Source organism: Boleophthalmus pectinirostris, unplaced genomic scaffold (assembly GCF_026225935.1).
Source record: "Boleophthalmus pectinirostris isolate CB_2022bp ecotype Guang Dong unplaced genomic scaffold, ASM2622593v1 HiC_scaffold_22, whole genome shotgun sequence".
Classification (NCBI taxonomy): domain Eukaryota; kingdom Metazoa; phylum Chordata; class Actinopteri; order Gobiiformes; family Gobiidae; genus Boleophthalmus; species Boleophthalmus pectinirostris.
The window spans coordinates 28,524,278-28,545,551 of NW_026571190.1; the positions used below are offsets into that span (position 1 = coordinate 28,524,278).

The 21,274-nt window shown below is 37.9% G+C and overlaps 2 long non-coding RNA genes across 2 annotated transcripts; both read left to right on the forward strand.

Moving 5' to 3' along the window:
• Positions 1–15,056: 15,056 nt before the first annotated feature.
• LOC110165254 (uncharacterized) lies at positions 15,057–16,195 on the forward strand. Its single transcript, XR_002318923.2, has 4 exons — positions 15,057–15,098; positions 15,180–15,244; positions 15,749–15,799; positions 15,879–16,195. It is a non-coding gene; the product is annotated as an uncharacterized LOC110165254 (long non-coding RNA).
• A 1,481-nt stretch (positions 16,196–17,676) lies between these two features.
• Positions 17,677–18,212, forward strand: LOC110165308 (uncharacterized). Its single transcript, XR_002318925.2, has 4 exons — positions 17,677–17,712; positions 17,807–17,873; positions 17,960–18,007; positions 18,077–18,212. It is a non-coding gene; the product is annotated as an uncharacterized LOC110165308 (long non-coding RNA).
• The last annotated feature ends 3,062 nt before the right edge of the window (positions 18,213–21,274 follow it).

Genomic DNA, 21,274 nt, shown 5'->3' on the forward strand with positions numbered 1-21,274 from the left:
CACTCACGTCAACCTGCTGTGTCAACTCGTAGCAGCTTCACGATTAGCGGCAGCTGCTACTTTAGCCTAAAGCGCCACACAGGAAATGGCGAGGAGAGAACCAAAGAGCGACACACTGACAGACCCGCCGCCGGGACCCGGGGCTGTGCTACCGCTGCTGTCGCTACCGCTGCCGGGGCTGGGACAGTTGCCACCGGGCCGGAGCTCTCGCTGCCGCCGCCGGGGCCAGGCAGAGGATAGAGGCTGTCCGCCTTTGCCCGCTCGTTTCTGGGTGTAAAAGTTTGACCTGAGCGTAGCGCAGTGTCCTAGTGCAAATATGGACTGATGTAACTTTCAGATTTAAGTAGCAAGTGGAATAAAGTTTTAGTTTTTCAACCAGCTCGTGCATTCGGCTACCGGACCTCGCGTCACGGACCTGACTGGACCGGGATTTGGACCAGTTTCATCTCTTCGTAGTGGACAATAGACTTTAGGAGACAGAACCAGTGGGACAGTGGATAGAGGAAACACTCTGCTTCAGTCTCTGGAGAAGTTAAGAGGCTGGTTTTCATTAGTTTGCGGCAAATCTGAAGATGGAGCGTCACAGAAAAATAGTGTTATAGTTAAATAGCGCGTAAATGAGCTGGTGGGTGCGGTGGAGCTGCTCCGGTTGTTCTGTCGTGCGCTGTAGGAGCGGCGCTGATGCCGTGTGTTCATGTTGTGACCAGAGCCTCTTATCTTGTTGTTGGGTCTGGGTGTGAGACACGTGTTACGTTGTGTTGTTGCGTAAAGTTTGTGCTTGGCTGTTCATTGTGCTCTGATACAGTTCAGCCACTAGTAACCGAAATATTCATAATATATATTTATAATTTTGGCCTTGGTGCCCCTCCCAAAAATTATACCACAATTGTTTTAATTTTTTTTTTTTTATATCTCACATCAGGAGCAGTGTGTGGACGGTGTGCCCTCGCGTACCACGCTCACTACAGCCCTGGTGCTGTCCGACGCGTGGCTCTTTCTTGCCCGGTTGCTTCTTTCAGTGATGATGTTCACGGGTGTTTTTGACGAGAGGTTTAAAGGTTGTATGGAGGATTTTTTTTTTTTGTTTCAAGTTGACAATGATAGCATTATAGAGGTGCAGTAGCCTTGTAATTATGATGACCAAAAAAAAGAGAATAAAAATTCACCAACTCTGGACGTGGTGGGGCTAAACATTTGCCAATAGATAACGACACTGCCTCGTTATCTGTTAGCTGACAGGCTGTCAATCAATCTCCCTACGTTTCTAGCGTAACTGACTTGTCTGCGCGCCGCCGGTACGTGGTTTACGTACGCCTGTCACGCAGTCCACAGACGCAAGACGCACAGACGCTGTTTACTCCACCAACGCAACAGTTCTTAGCGGCTTTTTTTGACCTATATCTTCCTCGCAGTTAGCACAAAGTTTGTTGCAATGGCAGACAAGAATCCAGGAGCAGTTAGCCGCAAAAGAAAGTCCGTTTTTGAGGTCGCTGAAAGAAGAAGACAAGGGGAAAAGCAGCGAAGCCAAACTAAGGTGATTCTTGAAGATTCATTCCAGCGATGGCGCGACTGAAGCAGACGCAGGGTCTAAAGACTGACGCACTGGTCGCCAAATTACTCCTGGACAGGTCACTTCTGCTTATTATGAAAACGTACTTTATTTCCAAGAGCTAGACAAACGTTTTTCAGGACACGAAAGCGATATCCTATGTCTGAAAACGTAATTTTCAAGGCAAAGAAAGAGTCCGCTTGCTGCTGCGTGTTGTAGCTAGTTCATTCGCACTGAATCTCCGCGCACTCTTCTCTGCTCCCCTTTCCTGCTCCTCTCCCCGCTGCCCGTTCCGCTCTTCCCCCCTGCTCCTCACTTCTCCGGGCATGGAATCTCCGCGCACCGCTCCCCTCTCCTCTCTCCTCTCTCCCTGCTCCGCTCTTCTCCCTGCTCCTCACTTCTCGTCCGCGAACGAAATTTCCGCACACCCGCTCCCCCCGCTCCTCACTTCTCCGCCTTGCCTAACCAACACTGTAGTTAGTTGTTTACAAGTCATGTGCAGCTCACCGGCTGTAAACAAACCTGTTTCTGGCGTAAAGAGGAGGCGGGAGAAGGCGTTTCTACGTTGGTTTCACGCATGCGCAACATTTGAAAAAGGACAAACAGTCGCTGGATTTCTCGTTCCTTGGAAAATCCTCTATACAACCTTTAATGTTTACAATGTTTTTTTTGTTTTTATAAATTTCAACCTTTATTATTGTCTTGTGTGCGTATCGTCTACCAAACAGCCTCAACACCTATTGCAGCTAATAGTAATAATATTAACAATAATGATAATAATAACAACACATAATTTGCCTAATACTGTCAAAGAAAAACGTGTTTGATAGCATTTCTGCTTCGTTAAAATATTTCTCAAATGGCAGTGCCCCCCCTGCTGGTGACCCACGCCCCTCCAGTAGATGTGCTCTGACGCCGACTCTGCCTGTTCACATGTAAAACAGCGGCTCAGCCCGCGCTGTCCTCTGATAACCACTGGCTCTAGTGCGATATGCGCCACAAACTCCTGTTCTCCCGGAGTTTTACGACGCCGCGGCCGGTGTCTGTGTTGTTCCCCGCACATTGTCGTATCATTCCGCGGTCTCCTCGGTTCACCGCTGCCTCTCGTGAGCGCCACACCCGCTCTACCGGAGTGTTCATGCGTCGCAGTGTTACCGCGGCGCGGTCTCGTCTGGACCCGGGTCTGTCCGGCTCCGCTCGGATCACCGACACCGCGGTGCCTCGCGCACAGCAGCAGCTCGGAGATGAGCGGCACCGGGCTCGAGGGAGTCAGGCATTTTCCTCACGTGCTCATGTAAACAAGCCTATACCGGTCTAAATGCGCATGCGTGACCACAGATAACTGCGCGGTTCTTATGTTTAACAGGCTACGTTTACGTCTAAGTGCTAGACTACTTACACAGACACAGAAACAAACAAATAAGCTATCCTACAAACTGTATTACAACGGTGCTTACTCTTTTGTGGTGTGAATGGACCAGTGCATTATCCCGATGAGCTCTTCTTTGTCTCTGCTCTTAACTGTGTGCGGTGTAGAAACATTTGAAAATTCAACATTTACATGCAATATCCTCCCATCTACAGTAAAGCACAAACTAATTATAATTTACAACAGGCTGTTGTAGAAAAAGTCCTTACTAACTGTAATATTTTTTTGTCCCACAATGCATTGCAATCTATAGTTATGACATGTAATTTGTGAAAGCAAGAAGCAGTTGTAAAAGTTACTGTAGAAACTACAGAAATTTGTTACAGTGTGTGTCATCTTTGCCACTGTCACGTGAAGATTTAACAGTAATTCCTTTATCTTCTTTGCAACAATAGTGTGTGTATTTTTAGGAAATATTGTCCATAATCAGTGTTGGGAAGGTTACTTTTAAAATGTATTCCCCTACAGATTACAGATTACATACACCATAATGTAGTTTGTAACATAATCCATTAATTTATTTAAAGTGAGTAACGTAATCTGAATACTTTGGATTACTTGATTTGCTGTAAAGTAGCAAAGACTCGGACATCTTCACATAAGATGTTTTGTCTGCTAAAAGACAATAAAAATCTTTACTTAACCAAATTAGAAATAGTACTGATGGAAGACGAGGAGACACGGTCCACACGGCATGGTTTAGACCTGGTTTACACCTGGTTTTAGACCTGATTTAGCGTCTGGCAATGAGTGGAATTACCGAAAAAAAAAAAAAAAGGAATATAGCCCAAAATGTGAAAACAGGAAAATACCTCTGTGTAATCCATTTATTTCAACCAAGTAACTGTAATCTAATTGCCACTCACTTAAACAGTAACTGTAACTGCATACAGTTACTCATAATTTGTACTCTGATTATGTAACTCTGGTACATGTAATCTGTTACTCCCCAACACTGTCCATAATATTATAACAGGTGTACAGCATGTTGAAAGTGACTGATTCTGGCGTGTATCTTGAGTTTAGTATTGGCTCAGGTTTTATAATATTTTATTTTAGTGTGTTTATATCAAACTAAGTATTTTTTTTAACAGAAGAACCAAAAACTCCACCACCAAACCCGCTCCTGATCCAGCTTGGACTGCAGCTCAGATGTGGTAAGTATCTTCTTAGTAGTTAAAGGTGTGCAATCATGCAAAGGTGAGCTTTAAGCCATGTTAGAATGTTGTAACCTCATCAAAAACATACCTGGAGTTGTGTTTTGTTTCATTCACACATGTTTCAGTAACCCTTTATTATTAATCTGTCTTCATCGCCAAAGTGCAAAATGCTCTGTTCCACCTTGTAATGTCACAAAGTGGTAGTTTTCAAATTTACAGCTAGTTTTACTTTTAGTTTAGTAGAGACCGACAATTCCAGGGCTGAAATCCTCCAAATGATTCTAGTGAAGGTGTTTAAAAATACAGTGGAGAACTTCCTGTTTATTTTTGTTAAAGAGTTTTCCAAATGTTGTATATTGCTTCTTTGTCTTATTATTATCAAAGGGTATTTCTCACGGGAAATCCAACTACTCATTATGTGTCATCTTCCGCAAGGACATTCCTCCATATACCTCAGCAGCTGGCACACACACGCACACACACTCGCACACGCACACACGCACACATTTATTCTCTGTGATTTTTACTTTGATAGAAAAATATAACTGCCCATTTATTCTTGTAACCTGTGTGATTCAATAAATACATGGCGCTGGACGGTGGCTCTTCGGCAGTTAAGAGCTGTAGCAGCACCTCTGTCCCTCACCGTGAGTAAAAACCCTGAATTCTGCCTTCTGAGTTTCTTTGTGTTAATATCGCTGTTATTTTCTGACAGTTCACTTGGTCCTTCGAGACGGATCGCAAGCGTCCTTGAAGAGAGTGACCGATGAGGGTCGAAGTCTGCGCACAGCCTGGTCCGGGACTCAAAGTGCGTAACTGAAAAATCTGTTAAGAGTAAAATTAAAATCAGTTAAAACAGATGAACAGTTCATGAAACGATGTTTCCCTGAATTGTGTAAAAATTTGAAAAAAATGGAAATCCAGATAAGGTTTTACTGGAAAACTGGGAGGGTCGAACACGACATAATCCAGGCAAACAAATCCTCCAAGCCCGAGTCTGGATGGAGGAAGTAAAAAAGCGCAAACACTTAAAAATTCAGGCTTGTCCAGTTGTTCGTAAAGATGATGATGGTACAAACTTAGCGCCAAGACGTAGAGATCAGGGACAACCTGACCCAGTAGTACATAACGAACTACCAGATATCCCACAACCTCAAGCCCCTGCACCACAAGCCCCATCGCTTTACCCAACTCGAGAATTAGAAAACCTGGACATGTCCCTAACTTCTCCACCACCATATCTCACACCAACTAAAGCCCCAATATCACAAGATAATAAAAACTGGTCAGACATGAATCCTTTCAGCCCAACGCGAATATAATACACGATCTAAAGCAGGATCAAGTATGTCTTGGTCAAAAGTAATGAACCCAACAAGCCCCCTAGTGCTTAATAATATAATCAGCCAATATCGCTGAAATATTCTTGATTTTACATTATTGCTTACCGATTCCACAGCGCTGTACTCAACAGAGACTTGGTTCTGAAAAAGGATAAATATTAAGTTAATGTCATTTACAAAAAAATGAAAAAAATGGAGTGAGAGATCCAGGGTTATTTTTAGTTTAAAGTCCAGAACAAGCGCTCCTCAAGGACAAAGCTCAAATATGCAGGGTTTGTGTGTTAAACATGTGTGAATGAAACAAAAGGAAACAACAGTAGAACATCGATCAGAAAACAGCACAATATGGGCCCTTTAAGTTGATGTTTTTAAGTTCTAGGCTCTGATTTGGTCAAACTTACAGGCTCAGTGCTGCTGTAGATGAGTTTGACATACTCTCTCTAAAAACGGAATAAAAAGCACGATTAAGTGAAATACACACATCAGAATAATAGTACTCTATGTTCATGAATATGTCATGTGACAGTAGTCTACTCAACTGAATAAACCTGGAGGATTTTACTTACTGGTTCATTGGAGTTGTAGGTGTATGGCTGCTATAAAAAAAATAAAGAAATAACTGTCAGAAACAAAGTGAATGCTGTGTTAAATCTGGATTTATGTTACTTACCATGAAAGAGGGTTTTGTTTCCAGAGGCACAAATATTTGTTATTCAAATATATTGGTCTGTACAAGAGGCAACGAAATACATAGCGGTATTTATTTAGTGACCTACGTTCATGAAAAAGAAAAGGTTCTCTCCCTGTAAACCAAAAAACAACAACAACACAGACTCGGTTAAAAATCCAAACACTGTAATACAAAAGGTAACATGTCTATGCTGAGTACCTCCCCCAGTTCTGTGAGTGAAATTAAGTGTTAGCAATACAAAATATATACATTTATTTAGATTTTTTTGTGTTATACAGTTACCCGAAATGTCACACTGTTGACCTAAAATAATAACAATAAAAAAAACACAATTATATTTTTTTGTCTAAAAATGTGTATATGCATATCATGATTGAAGAAAATTGCTTACCTCGAAGATGGGAGAAAACACGGCCTGATCCTGTAGCAAAGTATTGTGGATGTTAATTAGAGCAAATACGTACACAATAACATGCAATAGTTTAGAATAGTTTAGAGTTTTAAAAAAATATTAACAAACCTCTTTCAACGATAATCAAAAATGGCTGCATGTCTTTTTACCTTGCCAAAAAGGTCGTCTGGCCTCTTCCCTCCTGCAGTGTTGTGCCTGATTCTACTGGGCTTTATCAGAAGAACAATTAAATGTAGCTGACTTCATGTTTAAAGGTGCACTATGTAACTTTCTGGTTGGAGGTCTGTCCTCTGCTTGTTTCTATAGATATGTCATTGCTCTGCCTGGAATATTCCACATTATGACATTAAAACAGCTCTAACTACAGTTATTAAATTATTGTTTTTTTTGTTTTTTGTTTTTTAGCTCACAAATACCTATAAAAACAGGCATTCTGACTGTGAGCGGGGTTGCCTCTCCACAGATATGACCTGTAACTTGGTCTGGGTTGGTCTTCATGAAGATAGAAAGGTTTAATACCAGAATGTAAACATTCTAGGCAAAGCAGTAACATCTCCACAAGGAAAAGCATTTGATGGACCCTCCACCAGAAAAGTTACACAATGAACCTTTAAGATTTCTCCTTTGATGAACAGACATACCTTATGTGGATAATGTTCAGAACTCCCTCCATCTTCAGGACTGCCATCACCAGACTATAACACAAACATTTTTAGAAATAATAATGGATTTATAACTTCTCACTTTATTTACTTATTGAGCGGCAGCAACAGCCACCAATGGAACAAAAACTGACAAAACCTTCATCATCAGAAATGTAAAGAGCTTATAAGAAGTCCCTGACTGATGTCACTGACTGTTTCCGAAGTGTTGAGTGCGTCCAGGCTTTGGCCACTTGTTCTTATATAGACTAGTGCAGAGTAATTGAGAAACAGACCTCAGATACTGATGCTTAACTATAGGCAAACCAAATACTTAACTTGTTACTTACTTAAACAGGTTTGGGAGTGACTTTATAACTACAGGACTAAGTTTGTAGCAATACTTAAATATGCAGTAAATAAGGATTAATAAACATAATATTACTTAATACTTTGTATCCTGATTCTGTCATAGTCCCTGATGGCTTTTCTCCACTGACTATATGGTATTTTATATTTATATAAGAAATATCCAAAAAGAAAACAAACACACGTTGAGACTGATTATTTAATATTAACAAGTTCTTTAATGCGCTTATACTAGAGGTCCCCAACCCTCAGGCCAGGACCGGTAGGCTACCGGGCTGTGCGTCGTTTGGTACCAGGCCGAGAAAGCGTGAACCCCCCTCCCATACGCCGCGTGGACCGTCCGACCATCAGTCTCACAGACCGTCCCCCCTCCTGTACATTGCGCGGACCGTCCCCCCCTCCTGTACATCACACTGGCTGCACCACTAAACCAGAACTAAGCCAGAACTAAACCAGAATTAAACCAGGTCTAAACCAGGACTAAACCAGGTCTAAACCAGGCCTAAAAATAGGTGTAAAACAGGACTAAAACAATGTCCCATCCCCCCCAACCCCCTCTGGTCCGCAAAATATTGCCTGATATAAAAAAACAGTCCGTGGCGCAAAAAAGGTTGGTGACCACTGGTCTATGTGGTGATGGCAGCAGAGCAGTGATAGAATCTACTTTAACTGTTGCCAAACTACTAACGCCTTATGCAAAATGACTTTATGAATGGACATAGCTAATCCACTAGCTGCTATGTTCCAAATAGTAAGTGAACATGGGGGCGCTACCAGCTCCATCGACTCTGTCTCCAATTGACGTTACATAGGAAAATGGTCTCTGTAACTGCAGCACTGAGCCTCATTATTTTGGTCGTAAAATGTTCATATTAACCTGCTGTACATGATCCTGGTGTTTTTATTTTGTATTTTGTACATAAATAAATTCGTATTACTAATATGGACCTGACTCCAAATTCGATGCCACACTCCCTTAGTCCACTTCTTTATACATTCTCTTTGCAGAATTAACGCACGAAAGTTAGCAATTCGAATTCTCACTGACCATGGAATAAACAACAGTAATTGTATCTAAACCCAATTTCCAATTCATTTTACAAGTCTAATGTCGTAATATCATCTGAAAAGCAGCAACACTGTATAGGAAGCACGTAAGCAGTAAGATTATGTTTTTGTAACACATAAGGCGCAATAGTGGTTTGAGTCTGTTTAGTCACCACACCTAATAATCGTAGTTTCCCAATATGTGTGCATACTTATGAGATAAAATGTGTAAAAGAGAATCCCTTCTCCCTTACAACACCATCTCGGTGTTTTAAACATGTGAGAATGTTTTAACACACAGGTATGTTGTTGACGAGGAAACATGATAACATAGATCAGAAAATTGCGTAATATGGGCCCTTTAATTGAAACTGCCCCATTACTATATTAGTATTAGTGATTACTGATGACTAAATATATTGAAGTCTATGTGTGTTTGTAGCATATGTAGAAAAGTTGGTCATAAATAAATGTTAAAAATAAGTGTATTATTATTTAAATGTGTATATGAACAGGAAGGCAGTGCCCCTCAAATTGTCCCTCCTTGGTTGAAGCAGCCACTCACCATATTAATGACGGCTACAACTACTGCACATTCAACCACTAAATGAAACACAAAATATACTGTACATCTGTGTTTATAAATAACAATATTCACACTATACATTTTGAGTAGTAATTAACTTTTCTAGAACACAGTAGCCTATAAATGTAAAATGTCATGTGGGCTTCCAAATAAAAAGTAGTCTGTGTAAAATATGTGTGCTTATTTTACTTTATAAATCTTATCGACAGTCTTAGTTGCATTGTCTTGAATTTGTCATAAACCACTGCTTAAGTCTGTTGCTAAAGACAGCTACAACCACAGCTGTCAAAGAGTCCCAGTTTCTGTTGTGTGAAAGTCTGTCTACAGAATGCTTGGTGAGCAGAGCATTTTCTTCAATATTTCTTATACCAATAGAGCTTCATTTTTTTTTTTTTTCGTACATGTTTTTGCATTTGTTTACATGTATTTTAGTTCTAACTGTTTCTTCTTCTACAGGCGTAACCATGCTGAAGATGGGTCTTATTTTAGGATGTCTTTTGTACCTGACTGTGGCTGTTCCAGTAAGTTCAAGAGTCTCTAAATTGTACATTTGTTGTATTTATGATTATGAGATTTTAAGTATATGTTTGTACAGTTACAGAGCAGTAAGGTGCTACAACATCTTTCGCAATCTACTGAGGTACAGATCATTTTTGATGAGTTTGCTCCGAATTTGCTCAGTCTTTACCATTTCTTCTTCTTCTTTTTTTTACAGGAAGACATGTTTTTGTCTTTAAATAATTCATTTTTCCTTCAGCTGTTAAGTTCTTTGTTTACCATTACTACTACTACTACTACTACTACTTCTACTACTGCCACTGGTTAAGCACAGCACCTGAGAAATGCAGTGTTCAAGTCAATAAACTTAATGTCTATATGGCTTTGTTACTCGTGCACTATGCAAAATAAAGTCCCAAACGTCTTCTGATGAAATCCAGTGTATGTTCTTTTATTTTACAAACAAAAATACAAAAGAATATATGCCATTTAAAGAACTATACCTCATATAATAACTGAAAAGGAACACACAAGAACTGATGATTGATTGAGACGCACTTTTTCCTTCTCTCTTTTGTAATGTTGTTTCCTCATGAAAAACATACCTGGAGTTTCATTCACAAATGTTTGAGTAACGCTTTAATGAAAGTCTGTTTACATCGTCAAAGCTCAAAATGCTTGGTTCCACCTTGTGATGTCATGTAAGGGCAATTACCTTTTGTTCAGTAGAGATGGGCATCTCCAGGGCTGAAATGATCCAACTGATTCTAGTGAAGATGTATGGGGTTTAAAAACACCATGAAGCACGTCCTGTATTATCTCATGACATCACAGGGTGGAACAGAGTGTGTTCTATGTCAGAGAGAAACTAAAAACATGTTTATTTTTAATGAGGGAACAACATTATAACATTGACCAGAAAATAGGGAGGGAGGGATGGATGGATGGATGTCATACAGACAAAATATATACAGTACATTTTCAATGGATGCATTTTTGATTGGAAACATACAATAATTTTAATTTCCTTCCTTTTCCTTTTAAATTTGTTTTAATTGGTTTCCAGTTTTAAATTAGCTGGTAAACCGTTCCACAGACTGGCCCCTTTAAAAGAGAACGAGGACTGACCAAGAGCCGTGCTGTATCTAGGAACAATGCAATTACCACTAGTGGCGGCTCTTGTGTTGAGGTTGTTGTGGTTGAGGAGGCCTGGGACCATGAGATAGATGAGAGAAGATCATTGTGTTCATGAATAGTTTAGAAGTGTGGAGCATTAGATCTTTACGTATGAAACGAAAGCAACTGAGACTAGTTTTAATCTTCTTTGCCAAGTATTTTGTGTGAGTAATACATTTTAAATTTTTGTCTAGAATGAGGTCAAGGTATTTAACTTCACTTACTGCTTGAATTTTCTCATTATGAATGGTCACTTCAAAGTCACAGTTTTTTTTGTTTGTGTACACATTCAGAGTCATATATGTAACCTGGTCTAAAATGTCACTTTGGACCGAACTGCCTAAAATATTAATATTTAATTTTAATAAATAGCAATAAATATGACACTAATAAGTACGTAATAAGTTACAAACATCTCAGTATGACATAAATATATTTGATTAGTGTGTTAAAACATCTCTTATAAATAGTAAAAATATTATAAGCCAAGCAAAGGGTTTTGACAATTTCATTTCATAAAGTTAATTTTGTTATGGACCAAGTTTGTTAAAACTGTACATGAGCATAGCACATTGTATCTGCATTACCTAACTCTATTGTATGTCAGTCTTTTGTTTTCTGTAATTTAATTGGAGGATGCACTGGTGAAATCCAATCAATGAGGAATGGGATTGTACTTTACCTTATTTCAGATACATAATTGTAAATGTATATTTTTACAGGTACAGGAAGAGCACCAGCGTGTGGAGTCATAGTCTGCTGAGGTAAATAAAATTTAACATGAACATATGTAACTGAAAAATATATTTGCACTGTCCTTAAAATTTCGTTTTCATTTTACAGGGATCGATTCTGAATCCACTGCATTTAATTATCCTCAGCCTTTTCAATCCCACCACCACAACTACCACCACAGTTCCGACCACCACCTAATTGACACTGTACTGCAGTATGCTTAAGACTTAGTGCAAAATAAAGTCTCATTGATTCAGGGAAATCAAATGTTGGTTTCTTTCACTGTGTAATTATTGGAAAAATATAATTTAATACATGTTTACAGCAAGTTACTGTACATCTAATGTGTGTTCAGAGCATATCAATTTGGGATTAAATACATTTTGAATTTAACTAATACATTTTTGATTCTCAAACTATTTTCAAACGTGAGATAAAAAGCGCAGCCCACAGACATGAAGAAAATCAGATGAGATTTGAAATCTTACCATCCTCCTAGAGTAAAGACTAAACGAAGAGAATGCACACCAAGACTAAAAGTGATAAAAGCTAGTGCACTCATGTTAGCTGTTTTCCACCCTAATGTAAATCGACTCACTTTGAGACCCTCATCTGTTCAAACGATCAGAGCATTGCACTTATAGATTTTTTACAAGTCAAAGTGTGTTATTCTTTAAAACGTAGCTCAGAAAATGTGCAAAAACAGAAATTATACTCGTAGGATGACACCAATTAACAAAAATGTTTAATAATCCCAGTTTGTGGTGCTATGGAATGTGGCTAAACATAAACACAAAACTACTTCATTGTCACTTTTTCTGCATTTATTTCACTTCTCTACACTACTATAACGTCGCTTTTGTAATGAACTGGGTTTGGCTCATGTGAGAAGCATTATGTGCTGGAAATATTAGATTTTATCATAATATTATTACAGTATTGTCTTTACATGTGAGTACTGTGCATTGATAAACAGTAAACCACTGCTGCTGTTAAACTTGCCATGACTTAGCCAAATTTGTCATGAAATACAATTATTTTACCTTTGACAATGATTTTTCCCTTCAAATATCTGGTACAAGCATGGGAAGAATCTGTGCCCCCAACTATGCCAACTTATATGTGGGTCTTTTTGAAAATAAATTTGTATTTAACCCTGCTCATAAGAAATATTTATCAAGCATAATTAAATGGTTTAGATATATTGATGACATTTTTTGTATATTCAATGTCAGCACTAAAGAGCTGGGAAGCTTTCTGTCACTTGTAAACAGTTTTGACTCCAACCTTCAATTCACTGCACAATTCATTTCTGACAAAGTAAGCTTTTTGGATATGTGGGTACAAAAGGACATTATCACCTCATTGTATTGTAAAGAAACGGACAAAAACACTTTACCGTTGGCCTCTACTTTCCATCCGACTCCCCTAAAAAGAGGTTTGCCCATAAATTAATTTTATTGATTAAGAAGAATTTGCCATTCCACTGAGGACTTTATTCAACAAGCAACGGACATGAAAGTGAGATTTCAACAACGAGGGTATCCTATGTCTTGGGCTGATGATACTTATGAGTGAGCTCTTCATAATCACAGACAGATTTATTAAAAAAAGAGCACTAAGAAGCAAAAACATTATTCTGTAACCCAATATTCTACCCATACACATGCAATTACATCCATCTTTCTGAAATATTGGCACATTTTGAAATCAGACCTGGAAATTTCATCCATCTTTAAAGATCCTGAAACTCTTGAACAAACAAGGTAAAAATCTTAGAGATTATCTGGTACGGGCCAATTCCACAAATAAATCGAAACTATCCGCCCAGTCTCTATTGCACCCTACCCAATGGCAGCTACCGCTGTGGCAACTGTGCTCAGTGTAATAATACAGTAAAAACTGACCACGTTTTACACCCCCACACTGGGAAGAATATCACATAAACTGTGTCATCACATGTGCATCTTCACATGTGGTTTACATGATGAGATGTCCATGTGGCCTAGCTTATATTGGTAAGACCACAAGGAAACCCAAACAGAGAATAAGTGAGTTCCATCAGATAAGCTTTACCAATATTTTTGGATAGATGCATGGCCAATTTTTATTATTTTCCCCAAATTATGCAATTTAAATTACTAATTTACTTTAATTATTAAATTGTAGTAGCCCTTTTTTAATCATAAACCTATAAAGAGTTGCAGAGCAGTTTAGTCATGTTTTGTTCAGTTATCGCCACACTAAAGTGTTCAAATGACGCATTATGTGTGCAGATTGACTAAAACTAAATATTGGCCTGTGATGGACGTTTAAGGCAGATAGTCGATTCATTAAACAGTGCAAATAAAAGCTGATGTTCCACCAAAAGACAAAATTAATATTTTTTGCATACATCCCAATGGGAGGAGGCTCTGGAGAAGACCCAGGAGAGACTGTCTCTCAGCTGCCCTGGGAACGCTCTGTGACCTCCCGACAGAGCTGGAGAGACAGTGTGTAGAGAAGGAAGTCTGGGAGTCCCTGGGAGTCTTGGCTTGAGTGGATCCACTTCACTGACAAACAATATCATATCGAATTCTTATTTGCTCACTTGATGGGGAAACTTAAAAGTCTTACATTATGCAAAATTGACTCTATTGTGTTCTTTAAGCAATGTTACAACGCTGTTACCTTGGAGTTGTGTTTTGTTTCATTCACACACGTTTGAGCAATCCTTGATTATTATTCTGTCCACATCTCCAAAGCTCAAAATGCTCTGTTCCACCTTGTGATGTCATGAAGCGGTATAGTGCAAATAAAACAAAACACAACCCTTTGTTTGTTTGTGATGAGGAAACAACATCATAACATAGATCAGAAAATAGCGTAATGTGGAAATTACAACAACTATGGGGTAAATGAGCCCATCTGAGAGAGACTGTAATCCAGCAATGTATTAATAACTGTATGATGTTTTACTCCACAAACCACTGATACTGATTCCATTATTTGAAGTGATTGTAAATTATTTAGGTTTACTTTGTTTTCACCAATTATTTAGACATTTGTGATGGGCACATTGGATTAATAAAAAGTCTACATTTCAAATCTTGGAGGCATTATTATCAATTTAAGTTATTCTCTGATTAATCCCAGTTTCACATTAAAATCACATTGTGTTTCATTTCACTGTTGCCTCCATTTTTGTTTATAGGTCTACATTCGACACATTACAACAAAGGCAAAGCATAACATCTCTACGGAGTCAAACAGGAGAAGTTGCACAGTGAAGCTTTAAATGATAAATCCTTTGACCATGTTCTAATTGTCATATGACCTCTACTGGTCTGTCTGTTGCTAAAGACAGTTTCAACCACAGATTTCTTACAGTTTCCCAATAGTGTGCAAATGCAGGCTCCCAGTTTGTATAAAAGGAGAGCAGAGCGTCGTCTTTATCATCTGTTGGATTCGAGACAACATACGGTAAAGCTTTTTCATACAACTTTTAGCTGTATCAGGAATTCATTTTTACTAAGTTTTTTTTTTCTTTTTCTTTTTCTACAGGTGTAACCATGATGAAAGTCGCTCTTATTCTGGGATGCCTTTTGAGCCTGACTCTGGCTGTTCCTGTAAGTTCAAGAATCTGTAAATTGTATATTAATTGTACAGATATACAGAGGTGAATGAAGCACTCAGTTTTGTTACTTGAGTAAAACTACAGCTACAGGAGCAAAAGATTACTCAAGTAAAAGTGTCATCATGAAAAAATCAACTTAAGTGAAAGTATTAAGAACAATAAAACCATCAAGTGTAGTGATTTTGATAAAGAATGTAGGTGATTCTAAGTGATTCAATAGATTTCTTATTTTTTCTAGCTTTTTTGTGTATTTGGGTTTTGTTGTTAACTCAAATTAAATGTGCCAAAAATAAGTCTCAGGCATTTCAACAGGTCTTGCATTATAAAAAAGTACTTTATACTTTTAAGTTCAGATAAAAATGTAGTGGAGTAGAAAGTAAAAAGTATTCACTGTAAAAAAGTAAAGATCCCTAAACAGTTGTACTTATGTATTGTACTTTTATTTTTGTACTTTACCTTATTTCAGATACACAATTGTTAATGTATATTTTTACAGGTACAGGAAGAGCACCAGCGTGTGGCTCGCTCGGGGTCATGGTCTAATGAGGTAAATAAAAGTTAACATGAACATATGTAACTGAAAAATATGTGTGCACTAGCCTTAATATTTTGTTTTCATTTTACAGGGAGGGTTATTCTCCTCCTCCTCCTTCCTGAATCCACTGCTTTTTCAGCTTCTTCTTAACCTGTTCACCACAACTACCACCACAACTACCACCGCAGTTCCGACCACCACCTAATTGACACTGTACTGCAGTATGCTTATGACTTAGTGCAAAATAAAATCCCATTGATTCAGGAAAATCCAGTGTATGTTTCTTTCACTGTGTAATTACTGGAAAAATATTATTTAATACATGTTTACAGCAAGTTACTGTACATCTAACGCGTGTTCAGCGCATGTCAATTTGGAATTAAATACATTTTGAACTTAACTAACAAATTTTTGAGTTTCAAACGATTTTTAAAGGTGAGATAAAAAGCGCAGCCCACAGACATGAAGAGAATCGGATGAGATTTGAAATCTTACCATCCTCCTAGAGTAAAGACTACACGAAGAGAATGCACACCAAAACTAAAAGTGATACAAGCTATTGCACTCATGTTAGCTGTTTTGCACCCTAATATAAATCGACTCACTTTGAGACCTTCAAACGATCAGAGCATTGCACTTATAGATTTTTTACAAGTCAAAGTGTGTTATTCCTTAAAACAGAAAATGTGCAAAAACAGAAAGCCGTTACACAGGAAGCAGTATTTTATTTACTAAGGCTAGTCTGCAGCAGCTTCAACCAGCGATCCTGATTTACGTAAACATGACATGCATGAGGAAGTACTATTTTTATTTTTAAATCAGTGCTTCATTGTTGAGAAAATAGTAGGCTTTTGGATATAAGGACACAGATGAATGCTACAGTTTAACGTCATAGCTTACGGTGAGTAATCAGGTGTAACGTCTCCAGGTCAGGTCAGGGCTCTGCTCTGTGAAAACTCATTTTCTCGTTTTTTGAAATAAATAAAATAAAATTAAGAAAAATGTTTAATAATCCCAGTTTGTGGTGCTGTGAAATGTGGCTATAAACATAAACACAAAACTACTTCACTGTCACTTTTTCTGCATTTATTTCACTTCTCTACACTACTATAACGTCGCTCTTGTAATGAACTGAGTTTGGCTCATGTGAGAAACTTTATGCACTGGAAATATTAGATTTTATTATAATAATACTACAGTAATATCTTTATATGTGAGTACCATGCATTAATAAACAGTAAACAGTGGTTGCTGTTAACGTTGCCATGACTGAAATATGAAAGGCTATTTCATATTTCCACATGTCACCTTTTTACATTTAACTAAACAAAATAAAGCAAATAAGTAAATAATCAAAGACATAAATGACAGTGTGTGTAGCTGGATGTTGGTGAATCTGGTTGCTTCAGAACAGAACACTGTGAATGTGGCACATAATTCTCTCGTGAAAGTATAAGCTAAAACAGTTTGTTAAGAAAACATTCCAGCAGGCCCATTACTTCTTTAACTAAGAATATTTTTAATTTCATCATTATTGAGAAAAACATTAATGCACCATCCCTCTTAACCCATGAAAGGAGTTTGGTATGTGGACATCAGAAGAACCACCTCATACTGTAAGCCAGGACTGTATTAAAAGACATTTTACAACAAGTCAGAATTACTTGAAAAACAAACTTGAAAGATTCCATTGGTATTAATTAAATACGTTTCCACAGTAAACTACATGAGTATGATTTTGTAAAAGCTGTAGCGGTAGACAGACAGAAAAACCACACCTGAGGAAAGGAGGGATTTCCAAGAGGATAACATGACTCAATGCTGTCTACAGGGTGGGCTTCTGCTGCTATATAAGACAGAAAAATGAACATTCAAACAATACAGCTTTTCTGATTTCATTGTCACAGTCATCTGAAGACTTGGAGGTAATATACATTCGATTTATTTAAAAAAAAAGTAAATCTTATATTATTAGTAGTCCTCTTAATAGTAAAACTTAACTGTTGTATTGCTTTTTAGTTGTGTAACCATGTGGAAGGTAACTCTTATTCTTGGATGTCTTTTGACTCTGACCCTGGCTTCTCCTGTAAGTCTGAACATGAACATACATTGAATTGTACCAGATTAAATCATACTTTTGTCATCCAACACATTTCCATTATACATCTTTAGGTTAAAAAGGAGCGACGCCTGGCTCGCTCTTTTTCTGATTCAAATGAGGTAATGATTTTCAGCTGTTATAATGTCAAAATAAAAAGCAGGGGTTAATGATGTTTTCCATTTTTACAGATGCACCGTTTTTCGCTTAATCAAATCCTGTTCCAGATCCTGTATAATTTACTTACCACAACTACTACTACAGCAACTGCTACCACTCCAATTCCCCAAACTCCTCCAATTGGGGGAAAAGGTTAATGTAACAATGAAAGCGTGCATTGGAAACTGTTCCGATTATAAATAAAACACTGACTTTGTATTTAAATGTATCTGTATTCTTTCTTGATCATCTTTTTGCTTGTTTACTGTCAATCAGTGAGAACAACTCTGGATATTATGTGACACTTTAAAATGATTAAAGACAGATAATGTGAATTGATATTACAAAATATGCTGAAAAAGGAATAATTATGGTATAAAATCTGTTTACTCCTAATAATGGTATATAGTAAGCTGTATAAGTTGCTATGCCTCCTTATGATTACTTTTGTATCGTAAAACAAAATTAGTGGCGACCACACCATCAGTTCATTGAAGAGTGCTAAATGCCAAATTATTATAAACAAACAAACAATCAAACAAACAAAAAAACATTGATGGAATTAACCATGTAGATATGATATGATTACATATATTACTCAAGAATAATCCTACTAATAGATGATATGGGTTTTTTCATGGCCGATATGAGAAAGAATCTGAATTTATTTGTCATTTCAATATAAAAAATACACAGAAACGAAATACTGCACTTAAGTCCAGGTCAACAGCAGCACAAATAATAATAAGAATAAACAGTTTAAAGTATTGTATATCAAATACAGTCTTTAAAAACAGCCCCCACCCGCCACCGTTTTCTAAAGTGTGTTCCAAGTCAGTGCTATTTTGTAAGGTGCAGTAGTGTCTGGGCTTTCTGACAGAACTGATCTGTCTCACGGCATCAGGGTAAAAGCTGTTTTCTGTAGTCTGGTGGTCGTGGCCTGTAGATGGTGCAATCTTCTGCCTGATGGAAGAACTGTAAAAAGTCCTATGTGCCAGGCTTTTGTCCTGCACCTGCTGATGTCTTCAATGCAGGGCAGACTACAGCTGCAAATGCGCTCAGCAGCTCCAATTACCCTCTGCAGAGCATTCCTCTCTGCCACGGTGCTGCTGCTGAGCCACACAGTCATGTTGGAGTTGAGGATGCTCTCCATTGCACACCTGTAAAAGGCCTTCAGAGGGGCTGAGAGCTGCTTTTTTGAGGCGCCTAAGAAAGTATAGGCGTTGGTGTCCCTTTTTCACTATGTAACTGGTGTTGTTAGACCAGCTGAGAGTGTTCATGATTTGGACTCCCAGGTATTTAAAACAGGAGACAATCTCCACTGCATCTCCATTGATGTACAGAGGAGAAGCGGCATTAGGGTCCCTGCGGAAATCCATGATCATCTCCTTTGTTTTCTTCACACTGATGCATAGATTGTTAGTTTTGCACCAAGCCTCCAGCTGACAGACCTACCTTCTGCAGTTGGACTCATCATTGTCCATGATGAGCCCCACCACTGCTGATGGTTGATAAGTGATGGCCGATAAGTGCTACCAATATTTTTGGCAAGATGTATGACCGATTTTTATTATTTTCCCCAAATTGTGTAATTTAAATTACTAATTTAATTAAATTACTAAATTGTAGTAATTTAAATGACTACAAACTCACTCATAGCCCTTCTTACATAATGCTTCATATGAAGCATTATGAAACATTATGTGTGCAGATTGACCAAAACTAAATATTGGCCTGTGACGGACATTTAAGGCAGATAGTCAATTCATTAAACAGTGCAAATAACAGCTGATGTACCACCAAAAATAAAATAAGACAAAATTTATGTTTTTTTTCCCCTTCTTTCCAATGGGACAAGGCCCTGGAGAACACCCTGCGACTTCCCGACAGAGCTAGAGAGACAGTGTGTGGGGAAGGAAGTCTGGGAGTCCCTGTGAGTCTTGGCTTAAGTGGATTCACTACATTGACAACAAAATTATATTATGCAAAATTGACTCTGGAGTGCTTTAAGCAGTGTTACAATGCTGTTACCTCATCAAAAACATACCTGGAGTTGTGTTTTGTTTCATTCACACATGTTTGAGCAATCCTTGATTATTAGTCTGTCCACATCTCCAAAGCTCAAAATGCTCTGTTCCACCTTGTGATGTCATGAAACGGTATAGTGCAAATGAAACAAAACACAACTCTTTGTTTGTTTGTGATGAGGAAACAACATCATAACATATATAACATGGAGATTACAACAACTATGGGGTAAATGATCCCATCTGAGAGAGACTGTGATCCAACAATGTAATAATAACTGTAAGATGTCTTACTCCACAAACCACTGATACTAATTCCATTATTTGAAGTGATTGTAAATTATTTAGGTTTACTTTGTTTTCACCAATTATTTAGACATTTGTTATGGACACATTGGATTAATAAAAAGTCTACATTTCAAATCTTGGAGGCATTATTATCAACTTAAGTTATTAAAACATCGGTGAACTATAATAACAGTCAAGTGCCTTCCTAAACATGATTTGTTTAGTGACATCAGTGATTGGGGATTTTAAGATTATCCTCCAATTACAACAGTCCCTCTGTATAGTGCAATGTCCAGTCGCACTCACCTTATTGGCTGATGGGAGCTGGATATTACTTTAAAAAGGGCCTGTGCCTCCATTGACATCAACCACCTATGTCCATCTCTACTCTACTGGAATCCACTGAGAAGACCACTGCTATTTATTTATTTATTTTTGTCATTTTAATGCTTTTATTTATTTATTTAAATATTATTATTAAATATGGACATAGAAATTACATTGGACAAATCAGCTTCGAGTGTTATAAAAAGTTCAATTTTTTTAGTATCTATTTCGTAGGATAAACTTATACAGTTTAAAATGATTAGGTGCATAACATAAATAACCTACATTTCATACAGAATTACATTGTGTACAGCTCTCATGAGTGAGCGAGGCTCTGGTGGTGGGTCTGAGAGCCCTGACACCTGACTAGCTTAACAGCAAACAGTAACTAATACTACGACTATTGCTACTATAACGATATAACCTAACCTGATACATCTGCTTTGAATTTTGCACCCATAAAGAAATTAATGACTTAGATGTTGTTTTGCTTTCCAGATGTGTAACCATGTGTTTTGAGATATCTCCTGTGCCTGACTCTGGCCCCCACTCTAAGGCAAAGACGTTTATTAAAATATATAAAGTCTG